The 17,395-nt window shown below is 45.7% G+C and overlaps 1 long non-coding RNA gene and 1 pseudogene across 2 annotated transcripts in view; both read left to right on the top strand.

Moving 5' to 3' along the window:
* LOC132694973 (uncharacterized) overlaps window positions 1-16,958 on the top strand; it is a 35,232-nt gene extending 18,274 nt beyond the window's left edge. Inside the window, exons 2-4 of one of the 2 annotated variants that reach the window (XR_009617594.3) lie at window positions 12,600-13,615; window positions 14,356-14,553; window positions 14,849-16,958. This is a non-coding gene — a long non-coding RNA (uncharacterized LOC132694973). Of the gene's footprint in view, window positions 1-12,599; window positions 14,554-14,848 lie in introns of both variants that reach the window. The other variant, XR_009617593.3, reaches the window with a different exon arrangement.
* LOC132694971 (dCTP pyrophosphatase 1-like) lies at window positions 8,356-10,152 on the top strand (annotated as a pseudogene).
* Window positions 16,959-17,395: the final 437 nt, after the last annotated feature.

Genomic DNA, 17,395 nt, shown 5'->3' with positions numbered 1-17,395 from the left:
GCAAACTAGGGTTTCCAATTTGCCAAAGAACAATCAGCCCCCAGAGCAGAAGTTCTGACCATGAATCGGGGGATTAAGGACTCCCTGAAATTCATACAGAAGTTTCTGTGGATGCACTTTTGTCCCTCGGGACAAGATAAACATTTTTTTTTCTTTCTTTTCTTTCTTTTTCTTTCTTTCTTTCTTTCTTTCTTTCTTTCTTTCTTTCTCTGTCTTTCTCTTTCTTTCTTTCTTTCTTTCTTTCTTTCTTCTTTCTTTCCTTTTTTTAAGCTTATTTATTTATTTTGAGAGAGAGAGAGAGTGTGCAAGAGGGGAGGGAGCAGAGAGAGGGAAAGACAGAATCCCAAGGAAGGATCCCCTCTGTCAGCACAGAGCCCAAAGGTGAGACTTGAGCTCACGAACCCGTGAGATCATGACCTGAGCCGAGATCAAGAGCTGGACGCTCAACTGATCGAACCACCCAGGTGCCCCAAGATACACAGTTTTCTTCAGATCCCTAGAAGGATTTTGTGAGCCCTGCAAAGTTACAGGATTTCACATGATGGGAGATTCTTGTCTAGTCAGGCTGCTCGAACAGTCTGTCTGAAGAGGGAATGAAGAACTTTTGGCCAACCAAGTAAGTCCCTTCCTCACATGTATCCTCTGGGGCTGGCACTCCAGAGGGTAGTTAGCTGGCCACCAGAAGGGTCCATAGGGGAAGGGAAAAGTAGGCATGGTTTGGTTACAAAGAGAGATACAGATCTAATCTGTGAGACAATTTCAGCATCAGAGGGTGAGAGGCAGTGATGCTCGATGTGGATGGGCAGCATCAATGCAGTTTCGGGGTGTTAGCCGGCTCAGAGCAAGACTCAGCGACTGGGTACCTGAGATGAAATTCAACTCCCAGAGGCTTCACTTCTGGCAACACGCTGGACTGAGTTAACTCAGCCAGCCCTTCTGCTAGAGACACAGAGTGATCCTAGAGTTAATAGAATGGAAAAAACAAACAAACAAAACTGTGTCGTTGTCATTTTTTAATGCAAGTTGAATTCAGAAGAAAGAAATGGAAACTCTCGCATGACCGAAGCAACGAGTGAACTAAAATCAGAATGGCCAGCTTCAGCCGAACCGACAGTGACCCAGGAGGTGAAAGGCTAGACTTTTCATTCCCATGCATGGATAAGAAGCGTGGCCTCGAGTCTGATCAAGGAGAGGAGTGAGAAGAGAGGTTTTAGCCTAAAGCCAGAACTCTTGAAGAGCTGTTGGTTTGTGAAACAGGATCAAGAAAACTCCATCCCATGGCCCAGATGGGTATTAGGGAAGGTTCCTGCCAGACCTAGGGCTCCAGGCTGGAGAAAATGTCTACAGTGAATAAAATTAAAAGCCACCCTTTGGGGTGCCTGAGTGGCTCAGTCGGTTGGGCGTCCGACTTTGGCTTAGGTCATGGTCTCACAATTCATGAGTTTGAGCCCTGCGTCGGGCTCTGTGCTGGCGGCTCGGGGCCTGGAGCCTGCTTTAGATTCTGTCTGTGTGTCTGTCTCTCTCTCTCTCTGTCTCTCTGCCCCTCCCCCCTCACACTCTATCTCTCAAGAATGAATAAACATTAAAAGAAAAAAATTAAAAGCCAACCTTTTACTTCATGCTCTGGGGTAGGATCTGAATTCACGTTATACACATGGATTGGGACTCCCTGACCGAGGAACAAAATGCTCCAAACTGAAGAGTGCTTGATGTCCCATGGATGCCTGCACAGAACTAGGGCAGACACTTCACAGCCCGTGGCACATTGGCTGGCCCCCACAGAACGATGCCCTCTACTGAAGATGAGCTTGTACCAGAAAATCTCACCTGCACGCAGAGCCAGATCAGTATGGGAGAAACAAAAACTACACAGATCGAACACTTGGAAGAGACTATAAAATAAACATTTTAAAAATACAGGATAGGATGTAGAAACCATTAAAAAAGAATACATTAAAAACAGCAGTTGCAAAGGTTTGTAAAAGCACCACACAGGAACTACAGAAATGAGAATGACAGCCGTTAATTACGGTCTTGTAAAACAATATTTGCTACGTGGCTGAGGCGCACGTCACTGAACCAGAAGGCAGATCCGAGGCTGTGACTTGGAATGCTACACAGAACGTTCAAGGCATGGAAATCCATTTTGACTAAGTCCATGGAAGCCAAGGACGGCTCACACTACTTGGCTATGGCAGCAAAACCAACTCTAGACCCACTTACTAGGTTCTGGGGTTCCTCTTGAACCTGGTCAGAAGGGACAGGAGGGACAAGGGCCTGAGCTTGAAAACCCAGAGCCTTGGGAGCCCTTGATGTGTAACGTTTGGGAAAGGAGGGCTGTCTTCCTGACAGGCCTGACTTATCTACCTGTCTGGCCTCTCAAGACTGTTCTGTCCTAAGGTTAGCTCTTACCTCGAGAGGAAGAGGGAAGTGTCCATCTTCCCTCCAGATTCTTTCCAGGCCTGGGATCCTCTGGCCGAGCAGAGCCGTGCCAGGGCTATAAGAGCTGTGAAGGGTGGTTTTCTAAAGGCCACAGTGATCAGTGCCTCCCTGAGTAAGGACCCACCCCCAAGAGGAGGGGTCATATCAAAAGCCCTGTGGTACCTGGGAGAAGGCAGCTTCCCCTGCTCCCCTCCCCAAGCAGGATACATAACAAAAGGGTGAACAGCAGGATCAGTGAGCAGACTCCCTCTATAAAATCCTGTGGCCATCAGTGAGTCCCTGATCTATGACCCACTGCTGGCCAGCTCTCTGAAAACTGGCCGCTGCTCCCTCCACATCTGCCTGACCCTTTCTGGATCAGACCTCAGTAAACTGTGAACCTCGTTCTCTTGGCTGCTTCTCCCAGGCCTGGTATCCCCGTCCCACATCCCCACACTCCCCGTGGCTTCTGGTTTGACACAGTCTCGAGCCCTGGCTTGGTCATAGCCTGAGGATGACTTTTCCACAAGCAAGCAGGATCTTTCCAGAAGGCAAACCCTCCCTTTGCTTCAGTTCCCTGGGAATCAATGCTTTTTCTGAGAACCTTGTGACATGTAAGAGAACATCGGGAAAAACACAGTTGCTACAGGGGGCCTGGGACAGTCTGATTTGGAAACTGGAGATAAATTTTCCCAGACCCCTTACTCAGGGGAACCCCAGAGAGCTGCAGTTATTAGCATTTTGCAGTGACGGGCAGCACAAGCTAATGGCCAAAGAAATGCCATTAACACCATAATGATGGGGCAGACAGGACTCCCATTGACTTCAGAGGGACCTGGGCTCTAGGTGACGTTCAAATGCCCTCTGCCTGCCTTCCATGTTCAACATGTACCCGTTCCAAAGCTGAATCAGCAGTGCGAGCCAATTCTGTAACAAAATGAAGACCTTTGTTATCTTAAATTACTTGTACCATCTAACTCCTTGTATAAAGCAAAATGTCTCTTAATAAAATCACCTTGATTTCCATTAGTATGTAGTACATCATCACAGCGATGATTTTATTAGGCCACTAGACCCTCAGAGAGTGTTAAAAGGCTGGCACAAAGGATGTCAATTTAGTAGGGGAAGCTGAGTGTCCAGTTTTCTACCAGAAACTAAAGTCTTGATTCTGGATATCTGAGCAGACATTCATTTTAAATGATGTCTCAAGACCAAATTTGTAGTCAAGATATTCTTTATTATAACCCAAAGTAATATATATATATATATATATATATATATATATATATATATATGTGTGTGTGTGTGTGTGTGTGTATATGTTACTTGTATATATATTATACAAGTATATATTATACTTGTAAATATATAATATATAATATATAATATATAATATATATATACATATGTGTATATATATATATATAATATATATAACCCCGCCTTCAGAGATAGGCTACTTCTAGCAAAGTATTAGGAAAATAAAATATTTTCAAATCAGGTTTTGCTCCTGTGTTAAAAGTCACAAGTAGGAAGATCACCTTTTTCAATTTTCTTTGCTCTGTTCCCCATAATGTAGGCCCCATGCATTTTGGATCTGGCCTGCAGTTCTGATGCATGTACGTGACACGTTTTCTGGGGCCTTTTAGTACCAGTGTAGCCAGGGGCCCAGGCACTTAGGAAGGTAGGTGGGATGGAAGGAGTGCAAATGCTCTGTTGAGTGCCCTCCAGGGTGGCAGATAATGGCAGTGAGGAAGAGCTGCCTGGGCCTGAGCCCCATTTCTGCCATTAATCGGCTGTGTGACTTTGGGCATATCACTTTAACCTTCCAGCGCCCTGGTCTCCTCGTCTGTAATTGGAGATGGTGGGTAACAGCCTGTCTTGAAAGTTGTTTTTGATGATCTATGTATAATACCTGTAAAGCACTTACCTTATGTTACTTACTAGCTAAGTGAACATTCCTTCGTTTCCAGAGCCAGAACATAACACCACACACCCAAGAGAGGAATCCCTCCTGAATTCTGTATCCAGGGGATATCCTTTTATGGCCATGTGGACGCCGAGGAAGACAGAGACATTTCCATTTGGGCATTCTTAACTGAAAGGAAAGATTTTTATTAACCAAAACAGGACTTTGGTAGACCAAAGATGTAGAGCGGGGACAATTTAGGCTACTCTAAAAGTAGGTTCTTCTGACGAATGAAGGTAGGATTGGCACCTAGCTCCCAGAGTGATTGGAGAAAGGAATAAACCCATGTGAAGGTGATTAGCACGGTACTTGGCACAAGGGAAGCACTCAAGATACGTTGGCTGTGCCTATGCCAGAAGCTCCTGCACCCGATGTCCTCTCTAAAGCTCACCGGACCCCACTGCTGAGGCCCTATTCACAGGTGAGGAATCAGGGAACCTGAGCAATCACACAGGAATTTTTTTTTCTTTTCTAATGTTTATTTAACTTGAGAGAGAGAGAGAGAGAGAGAGAGAGAGAGAGAGAGACAGCAAGAGCAGGGGAGGGGCAGAGAGAGCTGGAGACACAGAATCCAAAGCAGGCTCCAGGCTCTGAGCTGTCAGCACAGAGCCTGACATGGGGCTTGAACTCACAAACCGTGAGATCATGACCTGAGCTGAAGCTGAACGCTTAACCCACTGAGCCACCCAGGTGCCTCAACACGAGAATTTTATAGTATGTGCTGGAACCAGGGCTGGAGCCAGGGCAATGGGGCTCCACGGCGAATGCTTTCTAATATACCTCTCTGTTCCTCATCTGCGTATTCTGAGAGCGTTGAAGTCCTCCTAACCTGCTCGCAAGAGTTGAGCCCTTCAGAGTGCGGTGTTTTTACAGGGTGCTCCCCTCAGCCAGCGAGGTGGCCAGCACCCCCCTGAGAGACTCCCACCTCCAGCGGTTCTGTGATGCCATACTGGTGGGCTTGTAGATAAGGCAATCGCCGACGAGGAAGAACTATCCCAAGATGCTACCATGTGTCAATTCTCCACACCCCCAGCCCCTGAAAACACCTCATAACTGGTGGGGGTGGGGGACAAGCTACTCTGCAAAATGTTTTTGAACCCTAATTAGTGGGCTAGCCCTTATTATATGATTGAACCCCATATCACCTCCCAGAGCAGCCCTTGTCTAACACCATTGATTCAGGTTTTAACTTGGAGTTTTTTTCTCCTTTTCCTCACTTGCTGCTGATCTATGGGACACAGTAGCCTCTGTTCATTACTGCGTGGGTCTGCAGTGACCTGTGACGTGGTGTTTCACATTTAAAATTACTCAAAGGCCTCGATGCACACTATGACACAGCAACCTGGCCTCTTTGTTTTCTAACCGTACAAACCACCCGAAAAACAGAACAAAACAAAAAGAGGTAAGGCAGGGAAGTCCCTAAAATATCGATACTCAATCTGCCTTTGAATCTTGGAACTGGGGGGAACAAGATGCTGATGAGCATAAAGTTATGGTTCCACGTGCAGGTGGGTTAGTCTTTAAAGGGTCTGACTGGCATGGCCTTGTACTGTCCCATCTATACAGGACTTTTGGATACATTATTTCATACGACTCTACCCAAACCCTGTGAGGTAGGTAGGACATTTTACAGGGAAGGAAACTGAGCCTGTGAGAGGTTAAGTGACTCGTCCCCGGTTACAGAACACAGCGAGTGCTCGGACTTTTGGCCCAGTGTCCAGCCTGCTCCACCACCCAGCCCCGTCTCCCTGGAGAAAGTGTTACGTGTAGCTGAGCCCGAGTCCTAGCAGCCCCCGCGAGGTGGTGCTTTGAGAGTCTGGGCAGATTATTAGATCAGGATAAGTTGAACAGCTTGGTGGGATTTAATTGTTTGGAAGGTAGTCAGCACATTTCCCAACACTAAGGGAGACCGCTGGAGTCTGCTTTTCCCCCATAATGATGCTACCTGATTTTTGGAGAGTGCTTTCACGTCGACGCTTTGCTTACTTGATTCCAGACCCAGTCTGGGATCTGTGTGAAAGGTTTCATCTTCGTTAACATGTACAGTAACATACTGAGGGAAAAAAATCCAAGATGATGGGAGATGAACCAAAAGGAGACAGGCAGGACTTCTTTACACCACCTCCGTCCCCGCTTACCAGTGACCTGCCGGCCAGGTGTGCCCCGTGGGTGCTGCTCCCTCCGCCCATTAGGCACCATCCACTTCCCTGTGTTGCCAGGCGAGCTTTCTGACCTCAGAGGGTGCCTCGAGTACTGGCTGCAAAAGTGTTTTACTGACTTAATGTCCACGGAGACTCACTTGAAAGCAAGCTTCTGGGTGAGCCCAAGAGTAGGGGTGGGGCTGCTGGAGACAGGGCTGGGAAGGCACTGCAGGCCTGCAGGGTCCACAGTGGCACGAAGCGTGCACGCCTCCATGGCGGTGGAGGTAGGCAGTCCCCGGGAGAAGAGCTAACCTTTTCTTTTTTTAAAATCTGTAGTCAGAGGGGATGCCCTGCCAGGCCCTGGGTCTCCTCTTTTTTGGGTGGGTTTCCCTACAGATGCAGCTGAGGGCTCCACCCCACCAGACTGTGTGGAAGAAGCTGGAAGGGATGAGGCTGCAGCCCTGCGGAGCCAGGGCAGAACCAGCCCTAAGGCCCCCTGAGCGGGAAGGAGGGGGGTTGGTATCAAGCCCAAATTACAATGTTCGAAGGAGCACAGGTCTTAATGCTTCCACACTCGCCCTTCCATGGTCTGGCCTGGAACAGCAGCCAGGGAGATTCCTTTGGAACAGATCTGGTCACTCTGCTGCTCCCAGCTGGTTTGACAACACCCCAGCCCTCGGCACTGCCCCCCCTCCTGGCCTCACCTCCTACCTCTCTCGTCTCAAGGGCTCCAGCCACAAGGCCTCCTACCTCCCCCTCTTCAGCCATGCTCACCCCCCTTTTGCACTAGCTGCACCCTGTGCCCAGCATGCTTGTCCCCCAGAAATTAACATCCACCACCTCTTCAAATCTTGCAGCAGACTTTCCCTTCCTAATGCAAACTGTCCTCCCCACCCCCACCCCCCATTTCCTTAACGGACCCTGCTGCCTACTTTTCCAGAGCACCATTCATTTTTCAACCCACAAATATAATCATTGATTATGTTCACTGTCTGACTTCTCCCGCTAGAATGTGAACGTCCCTGGGGGCAGGAACATCTTTATCTTACTGACATGTCCCCAGTGCCCACGTAGTGCCTGGTTATGCTTGGTTGGGTAAACGGATGCAGAAGTGATCATCTTCGGTTACATACTGTGGCTGCTCCAAGGTACCCAGCACCCCTTTCGTGCTGGAAACTACAAATGCCCACATCAGCATCCAGGCTTCTGGAAGAGGAGCTGTAAATGCTAGGCAGGGAGTCTGGCTCCTGCCAAGACAGCTGAGAGGGTTCTCGTTTCAGCCAAGACCTGCAGAAGAAACCTAGTCCTACAGGCTGTAGGCATGGGATGTGGTGGGGGGCTCTAGGGCAGGAGACAGCCAACCTCCAGCCTCGGTTGGGGACAGCAAGACTCACTCTGAACCCCTCCACTGCCTGGAAAAGGTGACCTCAAAACTTTCAGCCCTAGGCTTGTTCCAGGTTGAGGCTTGTAGGGCTAGATAGGAAATGGTCAGGACCAGAACCTGTTACAGAATTTATAGGGACAAGTCCAAAATGAAGATGTGGGGACACTTGTTTAAAATGCATTACAAAGTTAGGGGCACCTGGGTAGCTCAGTTGGTTAAGCATCCCACTTCATCCTAGGTCATGATCTCATCGTTCCTGAGTTTGAGCCCCGCGTCAGGCTCTGTGCTGCCGGCTCAGAGCCTGGAGCCTGTTTCAAACTCTGTGTCTCCCTCTCTCTCTCTGCCCCTCCCCCACTCATGCTCTGTCTGTCTGTCTCTCTCTCTCAAAAATAAATAAAACATTACAAAAATTTTTTTTAATGCATTACGAAGTTCAAGGCATGTCTCGGGCAAATGGGGACACGTGTGAGGACACAGGGGGAGATGGCAGTACTTCTCCTGACCCCTTCAGCTTCAGCCCAGAGCCCACACTTGAGGACACTGCTGCCTCTGTGCTGAGTTTGCTGCTCAATGAGACTGGTGCCAGTTTCACCAGGCTCAGAACCTCCCATTGGCCTTGGGGGGAGGGGAAGGAGGGGAGCAGGCAGAGCTCTTCCAGTGGAAGCCCGATGAGGAGGCTGGCCCCCAAGCCGGGCCCCCCAGAGAACAGGCAGCCTCTCAAGGGGAACTTAGTGATGTCTTCATCTACTTGGTAGAAGTCACAGCCCACTGCCATGTGAATCTGCCCCAAGTGGTACTCTCCAAGAAGGACATCAACTGGCGGACTCTGCCCTCAAAAATAGACTTGCTCTGGGGCGCCTGGGTGGCTCAGTGAGCTAGGCATCTGACTTTGGCTCAGGTCATGAGCTCACGGTTCATGAGTTCGAGCCCCACATCTGAAGCCTGCTTCGGATTCTGTGTCTCCCTCTCTCTCTGCCTTCTCCCATTCATGCTTTGTCTCTCTCAAAAATAAATAAACATTAAAAAAAAAAAAAATAGACTTGCCCCACGAGGCCACCTCTGAAGGCCAAGCTTGGGGCCTGCAGACCTTGCCTGTGAGTCCACAGGCCAGGCCTCAACCTAGAAACATGAGCACAGGACCTGCAACTCGGCATAGCATCCAAGAAGCAGAGGATGACCTGGCCGTGGAACTTTGCTGTAGTCCTTTCTTAACGGATCATGGGCGTAGGGGCCCTGCTTCCTAAGTTCTGAGGCCCAAGAACCTTCAGAAGATAGCCTCCTGATATTTTCTACAAAGGTTTTGATTAGCAAAAATAAAAATAATTAAAAAAAATAAAATGGATTAAGAATTTTAAGATGCTGGCCACAGAGCATTAAACCAAGTGGGCCCTTCTGAGGACTGACAATGCTAATGACATTTCATGGATCCTCCTGCCAGAAAACTCCACAACAAACGTAAATCACTTGTGTCTGAGACGTGTAGCATGTTTCTCCTTGAGGAAAGAGCCCTCGGGGGGAGTGGATGAAGGTACCAAAAATTGTTTCTGCGCCACTAACGAAAGGATCCGCCGTTGCGTTTGCAGGGTGGGGGTGGGATGAGCAGTGGCAGAATGAGGTGACATCAAAGGTGGTGTTGGGCCAGACTGGGTCGATGTCCATGTGAAATGACTAGCCAAGACTCTGGAACATTCTCCATTCAGAAAAGTGGTCAGTGATCAGTGACAGGTAGGTAAAAAAAAGAACGGGGCACCTGAGTGGCTCAGTGGGTTAAGCGCCTGACTTCAGCTCAGGTCATGATCTCACGGCACGTGGGTTCGAGCCCCGTGTTGAGCTTTCTGCTGTCGGCACAGAATCTGCTTCAGATCCTCTGTCCCCTCGCTCTCTGTCCCTCCCCAACTTGTGCATACGCATGCTCTCTCTCTCTCTCTCTCAAAAATAAACATTGAAAAATTAAAAAAAGAAGAAAAAGAAAGAAAAGAGCAATTAGAAGGAATAAAGCCGAGGTTGAGTCACGTTGTGGCTTTTTATGCTGGGAAGCCCAGGGCCTTTCCACATGAATCAGCTGAAAGTTTGCATTACTAACAACATTTAAGTAGGCATCCTTGGATATCAGATGCTGAGGTAGGTGCCATCCCCTCACATTTGGATGGCCCTTTACAGTCTAAAACCTGCTTTGCTATATATAATGCTTTCAGTGGACTCTCTCAATAAGCCTACTAGGTTAGCAGGGTGTTGTTATCGGCAGACAGGCAGACTGACTAGTCTGAGTCCACAGAGTCAGTAAGGGCCCAGAGGGGGCACGAGAACTCAGTTCTGCTAGCTTTGAGTCTAACGCTTTTGTCCTTTCCTCCACGATGCTTCTGTCACGGGTGGTGGCGGCCATCTTTCCAGAGCTCATGGCCTGAGACAGACAGACAAATGCAGCCCAGGGCATCACAAGCAAATAGCAACACGTTGACTAATGGCCTCCAATTACCGATACCCTGGCAGCAAAAGGGCAGTGAGCTGCTAGGGATGCAGAGTATCAGCTCCGCTTTCAGGAAAAACTAGGTGTTCAGAGGGATTGGATGTTTCTTTCCCTGATGCAAATGGTACATGAACTGCTTTTTGGGGGCATCCGATAAACATGAACTACAGACTAAGTAAAGACGAATAAAGGGATGCTCTCCTGAGTGAGTAAGCATTTTGAAATGGCCCATTAACCTCTTATCAGAAGGATTCTTTCCTTCGAAGCGTGTTGGTCATTTCCTGCACTAAAAGGTGTGCAGACGATTTGCCACATCACATTATTATGCACAGCTAACTGCTTTGCAAAAACTTGTACCTGCAGATGCAGTCAGTGGGTTTGAGTTTATTTAATTCAATCATTAACTTTTTCTCTCAAAATTAACAAGTGCAATTAGCCCATATTAATGAAATAATCTTGAGTTCTTTTTTTTTTTTCTAACCGAAGTTCCATTTGAGTCACACAAAAAAGAAAATGCATCTAAAAATCAGTTCCATTTTAGAACAGGCACATGTTCCAAACAGCTGAACTTATTTTTCCTTCTTCAGATTCTGCAAAATTCACTCCCAGGTTTACTCTCTATGCCAAGTTTCAGAGCTGAGCAAATTTTTATGGTCTAGTTATAAACCCTAGAAAAACAAGGTTTATAGGAAATGTTGACACAACCTTAACTAAAGTGGTGTTAGCTGACACCTCTATATTTTCAATTTGGGGATTTCTACTGGGAAAATATAAACGCTAATTCAGCAAAGGAAGCCAACTATAATAAAAATGTTGTAGTCTTCCTGTTCACCCCATGAAGTTCTACTTCAAAAGATGCCAGTGCAACATGGAGGTGAGTTAGAATTAGTATGCTCAGTATGTAGGGCACCTGCAAATAGCTAAGCCTCCTGGTTACTATAAACTTTGCCTGGGAATGCATGACCTCACCATGAGTCATGGCTGCCCACTGCAGTCCGGTCAGAGAGGTGGCGGCGGATTCCAGGTCTTTACGCGAAAGGCGTCTGCTATCCTTGCACCGCGCATCTCCAAATCTACCATGAATAGAGACCAGAGTAGGTTTTTCACGGACCAGGAGAGCGAGCCTCCAAAACACAGAGAAGCCAAAATGTTGAGAGTTGAGTAAAGGCACACCGTGGACGTTGATCCCGAGCGCGGTCAGCTCAGACTGGGGCCAGTAGCGGTGCCAGGGGGACCCAGGTGTGAGGGCATGCCAAAACATCAGGACAAAGAGCCAACGACAGTTCTCATTTCCCCAATCCCTCTAAACAGCCCAGATGAGAAGCACATGTGTTCCATATTTAGGCTTTGATTTTTTCTTTTTTTTCCTTCTGAAACAAGAGGAGGTGGGAGAAGGGGTGAAGTTTGACTCAGGTCCAGAGATAAAGACTGACATACACAAATGGACCATAATAGGGGGCAAAGTGAGTTAAGCTGAAGTAAATGTTTTAAAATCCTCAGCTAGATAGACTAAACAGTATTGGCCTAGGAGCCAAAAGACCCAGCTGTCTGTCCCGAGGCTCCCACCGGGGAAACGCGACTCCAGGCAGCCTGCGGAGCCTCCCTGGTGTCTCTGCTTGGTCATCTGTAAAATGGAGGCCGGCCTCCATTACGCGACAGCGGCGAGGAGTAAGTAATGGCCCTGGAAGTGCTTGGTGAATTTTAAGCTGCAAGACGAATGGGAGTATTATGCCGTGTTGATTGCATTTCTCCATTGGAAAACTGTGTTCAGAAAATGGAAATATTTTCAATCGAGGGACAAATCCATCAGGATAAAGGGGGAAAAAACCCTTCCTAACATATTTGTAATTGCTTTTAGTTCATCCTAGAACTGATTCAGAGGGCCATTTACCGCTGACATCTTTGCTTTTGTGTTAAGTCTAATAGTCTACTAAAAAGGCCATTTGGGTCGCACCCCAATTACCATCACATATGTCTAAACTTCACCAGCTCACAAGGGACCGCTAAGTTACATATCTTCATGAACAGAAAGTATTTTGGATGATTATTTTCTTCCTCCCAGGTTTCTAAGGCTGTTGGCAGCATTTTCCCAGAGTGTTTTCAAAAGCTTTCACAAGATATCCTCATAACATTGGCAAAAAATATGAAGCATACTTTAAAGGCTAATGCTTAACTTCTGTAGACCCTGATTTTTATTTATTTATTTATTTTTTTCAGGTTGAAAAGGAAGACAGGAGTTTCTGGATGTACCTGTCAAGACTAAATGATTGTTCATTTCCTGTGAATTGGGAATAACGTAATCACATGCAGCTGGGGAGCTAGGCTGTGTTTCTTGCTTTTTCCTCTTCCAGAAGCTGGGTCCCTTACCAGCTGGGAAATATTACTGTATGAACGTGCTGAAAAACTTAAGGGAAATGAAAAGAACAACAACATTCTAGATGTCAGCAATCAGTTTGATGGTCTTACCTGTACCAACCTGAGAGGATTTTAATAGCAAAAGTTTGTAAAGATTAATTTAATTTAAACTGAGTTCTTAGATAAAAAAAAAAAAAAAAAAGCAAGTGTTTACAGAGTCACAAAAATCTTTGTCTAGAATTGAGCTGATTAGAATTAACCCTGTCACAATTACACCCGCCAACGACTGGGTAAGTTTGAGAGAAACAATTTAAAATAATAAAGTATTTTAACCCAAGAGAAATGGATTAGTAGGAATCAAAGTATCCGTCCTTTGCTAATGCAGTCATTACCTGGGGGAAAAAAAAACCCACATAAATTCAATGCTGAGTTTAAAATTGGAATTCAGCAAAATGTAATCTCGGGCACTTATTTTAAATGCACGCTTCTATCTTTTAGTATAATAAATTTTGTTCGGGGTTTCATTAGCCATTACACTATACATTGTGATTATGTCAGATATTAGATGCTGAGAAATGGAGCCAACATCTCACTTCAGGTGGCTCCTGTTCCAACTCATCATCAGAATTAATTAAAGAAAGAGGAGGTGGGATGGGGAGCAGGAGAAACGTTTGGATTAGTCAGGTCACCGTTTTTTCCTGGGAAGGTGAGGAATGGAAGGAGAGAGAGGCCAAGGCAGAAGGAAAGTCTCTGTTGGGATGCCTGGGTGGCTCAGTCGGTTAAGTGTCTGACTCTTAATTTCCACTCAGGTCATGATCTTGCGGTTCATGAGTTCGAGCCCTACATGGGGCTCCATGCTGGCAGTGCAGAGCCTGCTTGTGAGTCTCTCTCTCCCGCTCTCTCTCAAAATAAATAAAAACTTTAAAAAAGAAGAAGAAGAGGGGCGCCTGGGTGGCTCAGTCAGTTTAGCATCCGACTTCAGCTCAGGTCATGATCTCACCATCGTGAGTTCACGCCCTGCATCAGGCTCTGTGCTGACAGCTCAGAGCCTGGAGCCTGCTTTGGATTCTGTCTCTCTCTCTCTCTCTCTCTCTCTCTCTCTCTCTGCCCCGCCCCTGTTTGCACTCTGTCTCTGAATCTGTCTCTCTCTCTCAAAAGTAAATACGTTAAAAAAAATAAAAATAAAAAAAGAAGAAGAAAATTCTCTGCCAATGGAATCTTATGGCATCACTGCCCATTCTACCCAGACTTGCTTGGAAGAAATTTGGGGCCTCAGGGGAATGTGAGGGGCTACAGTCGCCCTGGATCACCATGTGCATGTGCATGTGGTTGTCACATTTGGCTAGGCATCAGAATTACTGGGAGAATTTTTAAAAATAGAAAACAACTGGGTCCTATCCAGTCCTGGGATAAAGCTCGCGCATGACATCATTTTTGGTTTTTTTTTGTTTGTTTGTTTGTTTTAATGTATGTTTTTAACACACCCAAGCCTACAATTGATTCTGAATGCTGAGCCAATATTGAAAACCAGGGGTAGGCGGTAGTTGGAAATTAACTAAAAGGTGAATTTGACAATATTGCACCTTATCTAAGTCTCTTTCATATTGTTTGAATCCAGAGAACTGCCTTTTCTGACGTCTACCAAACACAAGATGATGAGGATGACAATAATAAAAAATATCAATGCTGCTGAAGCTCCTTGGGGACTCTTCAGAATGACACAGCACTTACACATCCATTAGGTCATTTCTTTTCCCTCTTCTCTCTCTTAGTGCTTTGAGGCCAGCAGTGAGAGCACCGTCACTCCATCTCACAGGTATGAAAGCATGCCACATCCTGCTAAATCCCCCACCAGTGCGAGTGGGTAGGCTGACCCCCATTTCGTGCCCCTTCCCCCTTAGCAATCCCATCAGCTTGGCCTGACAGCTGGTTTTGTGGCACACCTGGGACAGCGGGCAGGGAGGGTCCTCTGCCCTTAGTTGACTTTATGCTCCTGTAGTAGAAAAGGCAGAGAATTCAGCGACTTGAATTAGCTCCCAACTTGACTGCAATTGGAAAGAAGCTTTGTGTTTTGTTTTCACCTTTTTTTAAATTAAATGTTTTTTCTTTAGTTCACTTATTTATTTTGAGAGACCGAGAGAGTGAACAAGAGAGGGGCAGAGAGAGAAGGAGAGAGAGAGAGAGAGAGAGAGAGAGAGAGAGAGAGAGAGACTGACTCCCAAGCAGGCTCCACACTGTCAGCGCAGAGCCCCATGAAAGACTCCAACTCAAGAACCGTGAGATCAAGACCCGAGCCGAGATCAAGAGTCGGAAGCTTAACCGACTGAGCTACCCAGGTGTCTTGTGTTTTATTCTCACCTTAAAGAGTCGGCTTACATCCAGCATGTACAATAGATATGATAGATTTTTGCCTTTCCGTTTTACACAAGTCCTTTTCTGAAGCTAACACATGTCTCCCTTGTCCATGTCGTTGCTCTCTGGGATTCAAGAGAGAAGAGATCGTGAGGAGAAAAAGACACAGTGGGTCGGTAGACGGCAGGTTGCCCCTGGCAGGCCGGGTGGAGCAGGCAGCTGTGCAGGGCTCCTGCCTGCCAGCTTCTTTCACATCACGAGAAGCAAATGGCCCCCAGGTGAAGGATGGAAGAAGCAGCTGAGAAATCTTCCTGTCATATTTGGGTTTATTTCCCTGCCGCCTGAGTAAGCTTTCAGTAACCTTGGTCTTTCGATTCAACTATTTTGATGGAAAGAAATAACGATCACGGCAACTGTGGCTGATGGATGTTAAGAGCTGGACCTTACCCTTTCAGGGGAAGACTGCTTGAGAATGGACTTGAGGACAAAGGCGTTACAAAGCATGGCACCAGAAGCTATGTTTTTGCTGACTCGACTTACCTTATTAACAAAATCATTTCACGTTTTATGTGAACATAAACAAAACTTCCTAGGTAATCTTTGAAGGTGTTGGATGCTGTGGTAGCTACCACTGTGGCAAAAGGGCAGTGTTGAAGTGTAATCAGTCTCCCAGATAATAATATTTTACCGATCAATAACTTATTGTACTTACAGGTTTGCCCTGTCATATAAAAATATATTTATAAAAAGTATCACCCAGACTTTTATAAATTAGTAGACTGACCGTTGCTTTAATCATCTTTTATCTTCTACATGTGTGAACCTAAAAGATTGATGGTGTTTTAGTTATGTCTACATCACATCTGATTTCACAATAGCCTGTGGAGAAACCTATTTTTGATAGTAATAAAAAAGCATTTCATATACAGTTGCATATACGGAACTTAGCTAGTTTTTTAAACCAGGAAGGTAGAGCTACTTTCTGGGATAGGAATCACAAATGGGTTTCATCCGAGCACGAACTGGGCAGTTCACAGAAGTGGCATGCTGAGAAAGCTGGTCTGGGCTCAGCAAACGTGTGTGCGAGATGGATTAGTGATGTCTGCCATGGAAGGACAAGGTCCTGGTGCCATCTGTGTGTCATCTCTGCCGTGGGAGGAAAGGGAAAATACTAAAATATGTAGCAAATGTGTATTTCACTATGCACAAAGATGCATAAAGAATTCCTCTGATGACACAGTTTTTGCCAGAGCAAAGACTCAATCGATAACTTCAAATAGTGTTAGATTTCAGAGTATTATTAAAAATACTTAATGCATATCTGGGTGTCTAAAAGAGTAAGGATTATTCATTTTTCTCAACATGTTACAATTGTTATGTGAAATTCTGGAAATTAAGTCTGTCATCATTACGGTAGTGAATATCAGTCAAAATCTTCCAATTATGTAAGCAACTCACAAATGAGTCTTTTTCCTTGAATTCCATCAGCACTGAAGTACACTGCAGCCTGATTGTTTTCATTAATGTAGTTTTCATCGCACTCAAAGAAAATGCCATTGTTTGGTGATTATGACGCCCATAGGGAAGTCATAAAGTCCGTCATATTCCTAAGTTCCATCTAACAGTATCAGTGAGGATACAACTCTAGCATAGTCATTTATTTCCTGTTAAAGATAATATCAATGGAAAAGCAAAGTGGGGTTATCCCCCTGGAGAGACCATGAGTTTAAGATGATTAATGTTGTAAAGAAATAGCTTTCTTATTGAATAAATGGCCTTTTCATCAGATCGTTTTAAATTGCAAAATTTAATTTCAGATGGAAGAAAACATTCCTCAATTATACTGCAAATAATGACGTATTTACACACTTCTTTAGCATGTTTTATGCCAAAGATTTATCAGTTCAGATCATTTTCATTGTGTGTTTCTTAGTTGCATATTATTCCTCTTACCTTTCAAATGTATAGACATTTTTCATTATTCATTGATTGAGTTCTTGAAGACATGGGTTGACTACAAAGGGTTTGATTCTGTTTATTTTATATAGCCAGGAAGGTGACCAGTCATGAAAGAAACCCTCCAAGAATTTGTTGTGTTTCCGTACTCCTCCTCCTCTGGCTGTTAGCCAACAAATCCATTTTCAGTCAGCAAATCATAGTTCCATATTTCCAGGTGCCATCTAACCCATTGAGCATCTTGCCACTTTCTCCAAACCAATGTTTGGAAGTTTCTTTTAACACATCTTCTTCTCCTTTTCTTCCTGGGTGTTCTATATACAGGACTTTTTTAGTGGGGGAGAGAGTGA

The sequence above is a fragment of the Panthera onca genome, chromosome B4, assembly GCF_046562875.1.
Source record: "Panthera onca isolate mPanOnc1 chromosome B4, mPanOnc1 haplotype 2, whole genome shotgun sequence".
NCBI lineage: Eukaryota > Metazoa > Chordata > Mammalia > Carnivora > Felidae > Panthera > Panthera onca.
Note: the sequence above shows the minus strand (reverse complement) of the source record. Positions and strands in the feature narration are given on the sequence as shown.